Source organism: Athene cunicularia (genome assembly GCF_003259725.1).
Source record: "Athene cunicularia isolate RWA chromosome 1 unlocalized genomic scaffold, athCun1 chr1_part1, whole genome shotgun sequence".
NCBI lineage: Eukaryota > Metazoa > Chordata > Aves > Strigiformes > Strigidae > Athene > Athene cunicularia.
Window position 1 is genome coordinate 25,875,582 of NW_020799091.1, and position 9,916 is coordinate 25,885,497.

Below are 9,916 nucleotides of genomic sequence, written 5' to 3' on the forward strand. Positions count from 1 at the left end.
TGCCAGTATCTCACCACCTCACAAGAAATAATACCTTCCTTATATCTAATAGGAAATCTACCCTCTTTCAGTCTAAAACCGTTACCCCTCATCCTATCACTACACTCCCTGAGAAAGAGTCCCTCCTCATTTTCCTATAGTCCCCTTTAAGTACTGAAAGGTGGCTACAAGGTTTCTCTGTTCTCCAGGCTGAAAAACCCCAACTCTCTCAGCCTGTACTAATAGTGAAGGTGCTCCAGCCCCCTGATCATCTTTGTGCGCCCCTTTGGACTTGCTTGAGTAGGTTCATGTCCTTTTTATGTTGGGGGCCCCAGAGCTGAACACAGTACTCCAGGTGCAATGTCATGAGAGTGGAGTGGGAGAATCACCTCTCTTGACCTGCTGGTCACACTTCTTTTGATGCAGCCCAGGATAAAGTTGGCTTTCTGAGCTGAGAGCACACTGCTGTCTCATATTCAGTTTATCATCCACCAGTTCCCCAAGTCCTTCTCCACAAGACTGCTCTCAATCCACTCATTGCTCAGCCTGTGTTTGTGCTTGGGGTTGTCCCGACTTACATGCAGGACCTTTCTCTTGGCCTTGTTGAACCTCATGAGGTTTGCATCGGCCCACCTCTCAAGTCTGTCCAAGTCTCTCTGGATGGTACATCCCTTCCTGCCAGCATGTTGACCACTCCACACAGCTGGGTGTCATTGGCAAACTTGCTGAGGCTGCACTCAATCCCACTGTTCATGTCACTGACAATGTTGTTAAACAACACTGGTCCCAATACTGACCTCAGGAATGCCACTCATCCCTGCTCTCCACTTGGACATCAAGCCATTGACTGCAACGCTCTGAGTGCCAACTCCTTATCCACCAAGTGGTCCATCCATCAAATCCATGTCTCTCCAATTTAGAATCAAGGATGTCATGCAGAACAGTGTCAAAACTGTTGCACAAGTCCAGTTTATGTCAGTTGCTTTTCCCTTATCCAGAAATGCAGTAATCCTGTCATAGAAGGCCACCAAATTTAACAGGTGTGATTTGCCCTTAGTGGAGCCATGCTATCTGTCACCAATCACCTCCTTATATCCCACATGCCCTAGCAGTTTCTAGGAGGATCTGCTCCGTGATCTTGCCAGGCACAGAGGTGAGACTGACTGACCTGTAGTTCCCTGGGTCTTTTTTTTTTTTTTTTTTTTTTTTTTTTTTTAAATTATGGTTTATGTATTTCCTTTTACAGTCAGGGGGAACTTCACCAGACTGCCATGACGTCTCAAATATCGTGGATAGTGGTTTACCACTTAATCCATCTGTTCCCTCAGGACTTGCGGAGGCATCTCATCAGGTCCTGTGGACTTGTACACCTTCAGGTTCCTTAGATGGTCTTGAAATCTTCAAACCTTCAACGGCCAAACCTCTATGTTCACGGCATTCTGCATTCCACATAATTCTTTTATCATTAGAGTAATTGGTCTTCAGGGCTTGCTTTTCCTTCCTCTCTTCTGTTTATCCCTCCCCTACAGTTTTAAACTTTTTCCGTGGAAGCTCCCTTCAACCCAAACACTATGTATTCAATTTTTGATCAGTCACTGTTTTATTACCACAAAACTTAAAAATGAAGACACTGAAAGAAATTCCTTAGCATATGTCATAGTTTAACTGCAGTTGGCAGCTAAGCACCACACAGCCAACTCACTCTGCCCTAGTACATTGGGGGATAGAATAAGAGTAAAAGTGAGAAAACTCATGAGTTGAGATTTAGTTTAATAGGAAAACCAAAAGCCATGTGTGCAAACAAAGCAAAACCAGGAATTCTTTCACTAATGCCCATAGGCATGCAGGTGTTCAGCCATCTCCAGGAAAACAGGGCTCCTTGGAAATGGCTACTTAGGAAGACAAATGCCATCACTCTGAATGTCCCCCTCTTCCTTCTTCTTCCTCTCAGCTTGATATGCTAAGCATGACACCATATGGTATGGAATATCCCTTTGGTCAGTTGGAGTCAGCTGTCCCAGCTGTGTCCCCTCTCAACTCCTTGGGCACCCCCAACCCACTCATTGGTGGGAGGTGTGAGAATCAGAAAAAGTCTTGACTCTGACTAAGCACTGTTCAGCAATAATGAAAACATCTCTGTATTCACAGAATTACAGAATCAGCTATATTGGAAAAGACCTTGAAGTTCATCCAGTCCAACCATTAACCTAATGCAGATAGTTCCCAAATACACCAGATCCCTCAGCGCTATGTCGACCTGACTCTTAAACACCTCCAGGGATGGGGACTCCACCACCTTCCTGGGCAGCCCATTCCAACGCCCAACAACCCCTTCTGGAAAGAAATGCTTCCTGATATCCAGTCTAAACCTTTCCTGGTGCAACTTGAGGCCATTACCTCTTGTCCTATCCATTATTACCTTGTTAAAGAGACTCATCCCCAGCTCTCTGCAACCACCTTTCAGGGAGTTGTAGAGGGCGATGAGGTCTCCCCTCAGCCTCCTCTTCTCCAGACTAAACACCCCCAGTTCCCTCAGCCGCTCCCCGTACGACCTGTGCTCCAGACCCTGCACCAGCTCCGTTGCCCTTCTCTGGACACGCTCGAGTCATTCAATGTCCTTTTTGTAGTGAGGGGCCCAAAACTGAACACAGGAATCGAGGGGCGGCCTCACCAGTGCCGAGTCCAGGGGTCAGATCCCTTCCCTGTCCCTGCTGGCCACTCTATTGCTGACACAAGCCAGGATGCCATTGGCCTTCTTGGCCCCCTGGGCACACTGCTGGCTCCTGTTCAGCCGGCTGTCAATCAACACCCCCAGGTCCCTCTCTGACTGGCAGCTCTCCAGCCACTCCTCCCCAAGCCTGTCCTCTGTATCATCAATAAAGATGTTTAACTACCTGTTTCAAGGAGAACCCATTAAGAGAAATTCAGATGATGGGGGTGGGAGCTATGAGTATGGGGGTAAAGTGATGTTTCATTTCAGCCTCTGGTTAGAAAAACCTTTGAAGTTAAGTTAATAAAGACAGTCCACTGAAGATGCACTTGGAGGATGAAATGGATGTAATACCAGATATAAGCACTACTAATAGTTTCCAGCAATGGGCCTTTCTTTCTCTATGCATCCCCATTTCTGCTAATTTCTGTCATCATCTTGTAAAGAAAGGCTCCGACAAAACAGGAGAAATGTTTTAGTTAGATCTCAGGAGGGCAAAAGCTCAACAGCTGGTATGTAGGCCGGAAAGATGCCTGTAAAAGACAAGCTGTGAGGTGGGCTAAACACTTTTATTTTTTTCTTGGTTCTTTGGAATTTTTTTTTTCAGTGGCTTAAAGGAGTTTATAGTCTTGTTTAGCTCCACTCTCCAAACAGTGTAGTGTATTGTTATACTATACTGCAATATAATAATACTATTATACTCTTTCATACTATAACTATAGTATATAGCATAATCGCTCTGAATTCAGTGTATTCAGTAGTCTTAATTTTAAATTCCACTGATTCATACGCTTTCTAATGATCAGTGGGAAGTTAATGAGATCTAGATTCCATGCTGAATTTGTCTTGAAAGCTGGTTTTATGTTAGAACATTAAGTTCTCCCACAAGGAAATAGAATAGCTCCTGCTAGTCATATAGATTACATTTAGTCTTACTGATTAATGCATATCGTAACATATCCTGGAATCATGGTCCCTGACTACAGTAAAAACTATGATGGCTCCTCCTTTGGAGAGTGAGATGCGAGATGCTATTAGAGTATGCACCTCAACATGAAAACTAGGAAAGGCTCTCACGTCTGTAATACAGGCATCATTTAAAAACCCAGTATTTGCAAGTTCCTGCGTAGCTTGAATATAGCTTCTAACTGTATTTATCTGTATTTCCATCTGCACTTAATGTCTTTTTCAGATAACTATAATGTTCTTATCTTAAATGTTAATACAAGGTATCAAAATGATGACTGAAAATATAATATAGGGCCCAAAATGTCAAAACCAAATATATGCATAGAAAAATGTGTCATTTTCATATTAAGCAATAATACAAACACATACACAATTAGATAATAATGCTCTATGAAACAAAGACTAATGCTTTCATCCAGGCTGAAAGGTTTAGTCTTGGAAGAGTCCCTTATAATAAATGGATTGCCATGAGGAAGGCTAGCAGAATGGAGCCCATGATCAAATCAGACTTCTCTAGACTTAATAATGTTTGAAAAACCTTTTGAATGCATGTGCTTTCTTCTCCTTTATGAGCATTTGAATGAAGTCAGTAGTTTAACACTGTAATTACAGCATATAATTATTTTGTTTCCAAATGTAATTATTAATCCCCCAAATTGATTTTCATACATCTGTAACTTCATACAATCTGATTTTAGATGTTGATCTATTTTTGTACCACAGTTACATTTAAGTCTAATTAAAACATGACTCTTTACATTTTATGACACAGTAACTTTAGAAATACTTTTTTTTTTTTTTTTTTTTTTTTTTTTTTTTTTTTTCCTCAAAATGAGTCTTGTTGATAACTTTTTAGAGCTGTTTTTAGTGGTAAACTTTTATGTAAGAGAATAGAGATGAGCCATACTTCTAAAAGCAACACAAATGTGGCTTCCTTTGAATTGTGCAAATAAATCAATCTCCCTAACTTTAATAGTTTTCCAAACATGTAATAATTCAAATTATTCATGGTTATATCAGATTTATTTTCTCACATCCTGGCAGAATGGACTAAGAAGAAGAAAAATGATTTATCCTTGTGAATATATTTAGCATCAGAAGATTTAGTATCAGATTGTTTGAGCTTCAGTTATACGTGAAGGATTAAAAAAGAATGATTCAGAATACAGTTTATTGTTAAACAAAGTAAAATCAACAACCGTAATTTAGATACCTAGCAGATTGTCTTCATGTCTGAAAAAGAGGATTATGGCAACAACTATTTTTGTGAAAATTATAATTGATATCAGATCTAGTTAGTAATTAACATTTTGAATAAACTGTAGCACTGAGTATTTAAAATTATAGATTAAAAAATTGGTAAATAATACTATGATCTTAGCTCAGTCACTGTATTGATTAATTTTATAAATGTAGTTTTGATGCATATATCAGCAGCCTTCAGTATACATACCCACCAAAACAAGAATTTCAGAGAAGAGATTTTTTTATTAGACCAGCTGATGCAGTTGGAAAATGAAACAGATTTTTTGGCACAAAACCCCTTCTTCAGGTTTGAAATGGAAACAGTAAAAAAATAAAAGTGCTTAAATCAATGAGATTATGTCTCTTGTTTATAACAGATGCAATCAGAAGGCCTTCATGTCTGTCACAACTTTCTACAATGCATTTTCAGAAGTAGCCTTTGAAGGTAGGCATGTTGTTCTGTGAGCTTTATTCACAATGTAGTGTAATGTTCATAATGTTACATGATTTCCTACCATATGTTTTCAAAAGTAAAAGCACTTCTACCAATATGATACAGCTTTGATTCACCTCTCAGGCTCCCTTTACTGTAAACCATATAATATTATTCCTGAAAAAGAAAAAGGGAAAATGACAGGTTATTCACTTTCGATATGAAAAATAAATCTCTTTCCTGATGGCTCCACAGCAGCTCAATGCATTTAATCTCTGATTTTAATCTCTTTCCTGCACATTCAACCAGATAAGTGAATGGATTTGCATGAGAGCTAATCCGCTAAATTTAGAAAAAATTCCTTTTCAGACTAAAAAAATTCCTTTCTCACATTATGATGAATTGAGTCAGCTCACAAAAGGGTCTAGTGATTGCCAGAGCTACTTTCAGATGAAGAATGAAGGTGTTCATCTTGGAGATCAGGTATAGGGAGATGGGAGGAAGATCACCATCTCCCATAGAACAATATGCTAAATCAGACCCATAGTGAGACTTGAAATAGTCACATATGCGATTCATCAACTCAGCCAAACCTTGAGCCTATGAGCAAAATATTGTGGGAACAGTGGTGTATGTGTAAAAAGCAGATTAGCTATTTAAGCAAAACAGAATTAACCTTTTTATTTTTTTTTTTTTTAATTAAAGAAGCCCATATATTGGGGTTTGTTTTGAGAAATATCAGTTGTTACATTCTCCTCAGTGCCAAAAAGTGGTGGTTTCCTTCCAGCAGCAATCTTCTGGGAGAAAGGCCCTCACATTTGTTTTCTCTGGAGTCTTTTCCTCCCCCAACCCAGCAAATAGAATAGAGGACAAATTATTACCTTTGATTACGTGTCTTCACGTAACTTGTCTTCTAACAAATAAGTTGCCAAAATGACTGAACTTCCCCCTTGCTTTATTGAAGTGAGTAAAGTCAAGTAGAATCAAAGACTTGATTTAGTTAGAATTCTCTCCTGTGAGAGTAGAAGAGTTTCATTTACTGATAGAAGCTTGTAAAACTTATGAGTACTAATTTGAGTCTGGTGTTAAAATCATATCTTCTGAGATTGGATTTGATTTTTTTCTCATTCAAATTCTGTCAGCCCTTTGTAGGATTTAGTTTTAACTAGAGGCAAAAACGGACAAAAAAGAAAAGCGATAACAAAGTAAGTCTTATAAAGTATGTCTTGAAAGAGGAACATAGTGAAGATTTCTGCTGCTGCATGAATTATTAGTGTCAAAATGGCAACTAAAAAAATGGTCCTGCAGAAAGCCAGACTCTCTAAAAACATGAAGGTTCAGAGAGGTCAGTAGGAATTCCTACAAAGCATCGTAACGAATATGCATTGAGCTGACAGTACTGTGTAAATTATGGCTACTCATTTTTATCCAAAGAAATTGATATTTTATTTACTGAAGGGATACCACAGCAGAATATATCAGTCACAATATTTGGAACTTCCTCAGGTCTATGTATAAATAAATAATTTCATTACCAGCATCAGTTTAGAGTTACCCCACTGAAGTAATAGTCTATATACTAAAATACAAATAATCATTAGGAAACAGATCAAGCTCAAAGTATGCGTAACAGATCTAATTTTCCTGTTTCATTTACATGTCCAATCGTTTTTGACTCTCTTACTGATTTCCACTCTCAGAAAATGTAAATCATTTACCATTTGCAATTGGACCAGTTGTCCTTCATTTCTGGTGGTGTCTTTTACTTCATTGGCCTATAGAATAAATGCTGCACTTGACATTTGGCATCCGCCAGTGTGCTGTGTCCTTGCAGTCCCATATTAACATTCTGTAGCCTTTTTGTTTCTCCCTAGATTCTGACTAAGGAAAAAACATCATTGAGTTTTGTCTTCATTTAGTACTGTCTACTGATTAAAGAAACTCTGATGGCTTTTTCATTGAGTAACAGTCTGCAGGATTTGTTCTGACAAGGGGAATGCCAGTTTTTCTCTGACACTAATAAATTGCTACAAGCTTTGATAGATGATGACTCTCAGAAGTAATGGATTATAGACTGTAAAACCAATTCTTTTGATATATTTAGCCATTTTATTCGAGTCTACACATACTCAAGAAACACAAGCATTTTAAACTATAGACTTGTGAGCTTTAAATCTGAATATTTTAAGAATAACAGATCTTAAAACATAGGGTCTGATAGTCTTAATGAAAGGAAAATAAACAATACCCCATCCATGTAGTTATGGAAATCCAGGGATGAGATGAATACACTGCTCATATCTTGCAGATCTCTGTTAGCCAAGAGATGTTTTTGATTTTTAATGTCATCTGAGACTGTTTCTGCAGAAGGCAAAGCAGCAGAAAGCTTCATACACAGCTCCATATAACCATAAGTTTTACTTAGTTGTTCTGTATCTATCATTTTGTACCAGGTAACATTTAGGGGAAAGGTCAAAGCACTTTTTTCAGGAATTCATGCAGTGGCCTACCTCAGTATGAATATTGCAACAGGTGGATGCTCTCCTGACATCATCCATGTGTTCTTGTCATAATGATGTAGTTGACTGGTATTACCAGTAAGTACTTTTCTCAGTTCTTTATTGTGATATGGACCTGGTGTTACACTCAAAATCTTGGTTTTGGGAAAAAAGGTAAACCACCTTAAATACAAAGTCAAGAGTTTATTGTTAGTATAATTAAAATCTTACCAGTCTAATTCAAGAATCATTGTTAATCCAGGAGTAATTGTTGCAGAAAGATAAAAAATGCATCTATGCAGAAAAAGTTCTAGTATTATAGTAATTCAGTTAAACTTGTTATACATGCACTTCTTATTTGCTACCCCTTTTCCTGATTTTCTACTCACTCTTTTTCTGCTCCTCAGGGTAGTAAACTTGCTGGTTTCATCCTGGTGTTTGTGGTGGGGGTGTTACAGGAAGCTGTCAGCATCTGGGGTCATTTACTGGGAGGATTAGGATGCTCATGTTGATGGTTTTTTCTTCCTCACTCTAGGATCCATTCAGTGACATTTTTGTGCTTGCTAACATGCTTTTACACTGTGATTTTTCTTGCCTGGTCTGCAACTCTGAGTCGCACCTGAATTTATTATGCATGTTGCCTGTCTTACTTGTTAGATACCACTTCTTTGTTCTCTTTGTTTTCTCCAAAACTTGTTTTGTCGAAATCTAGTCTTATGTTTCTGTCACAGATCACTGGTCAGTTGTTTATAGCCATAAGGTCTCCAGTGCCAGCCTTTGCCTCATCTGTTACCGTCTCATTCCTGTAGTCCCCCACACTGAATCATGCACTTTTCAAGGCCTCTGCTGTGGTATCAGGCCACTAATTCTCTGCCCTGCAGGATGAAAGCCCTGATCTGCAGGAGATCTGGAAAAAACCCAACTATCACTCAGTACTGATGCACTGCTGAGTGGCAGCTTCGCAGTCAAATATCCACCTTGGAACAACCATGAGGCGGTGTTAGTCTGTGGTGACAAGAGGCAGCAGCAGTAGGTCCCCACAACTTGTGTATCCTCAGGTGTTCCTTCTTTTAAAGTGATGGGTAGGAAGGGGATTCTGTCATCAGAAATCAAAATTACAGGCAGCCACTCCTTTCTTCTTGACAGCATGCACTGCTGTCAAGGAACAGGTGATGCCCATGATGGCAGAGCGTGGAGCTGAGGACTGGGGTAGATCAAAAGAGATGGAGATGGCAGTGAAAGAGTCAGGCATAGAAACAGCAGAATGCCTTGGATCAAGATTTTAGTGTTTCCAGACCCTGGCATGCAGCAGAAAATACTCTTAAGAGATTAAAGAACAGTCAGCGATCCTAAAGGCTCTCAGTTTTGCATGTATATATTCCTTGGAGAGAACAGATTAAAGAAGATGTTATTGAGTGCTGAGATATGAAAAAGCTGAAAACATTTTACCACAGCATTCTCCTGGAGAAACTAGCTGCTTGAGGCTGGGATGATTGCATGCTTCCCTGAGCAAAATACTGTCTGGATGGCCGGGCCCAGAGAGTTGTGGTGAACGGAGTTAAATCCAGTTGGCAGCTGGTCACAAGTGGTGTCCCCCAGGGCTCGGTGTTGGGGCCACTGCTGTTTAACATCTTTATTGATGATCTAGACGAGGGGATCGAGTGCACCCTCAGTCAGTTTGCAGATGACCCCAAGTTGGGTGGGAGTGTTGATCTGCTCGAGGGCAGGGAGGCTCTGCAGAGAGACCTGGACAGGCTGGAGCCATGGGCTGAGCCCAACTGGAGGAGTTTCCATAAGGGCAAATGCCGGGGGCTGCCCTTGGGCCACAACAACCCCCAGCAGCGCTACAGGCTTGGGGAGGAGTGGCTGGAGAGCTGCCAGTCAGAGAGGGACCCGGGGGGGTTGATTGACAGCCGGCTGAACAGGAGCCAGCAGCGTGCCCAGGTGGCCAAGGAGGCCAATGGCATCCTGGCTTGTGTCAGCAATAGCGTGGCCAGCAGGGACAGGGAAGGGATCTGACCCCTGTCCTCGGCACTGGTGAGGCCGCCCCTCGATTCCTGTGTTCAGTTTTGGGCCCCTCAC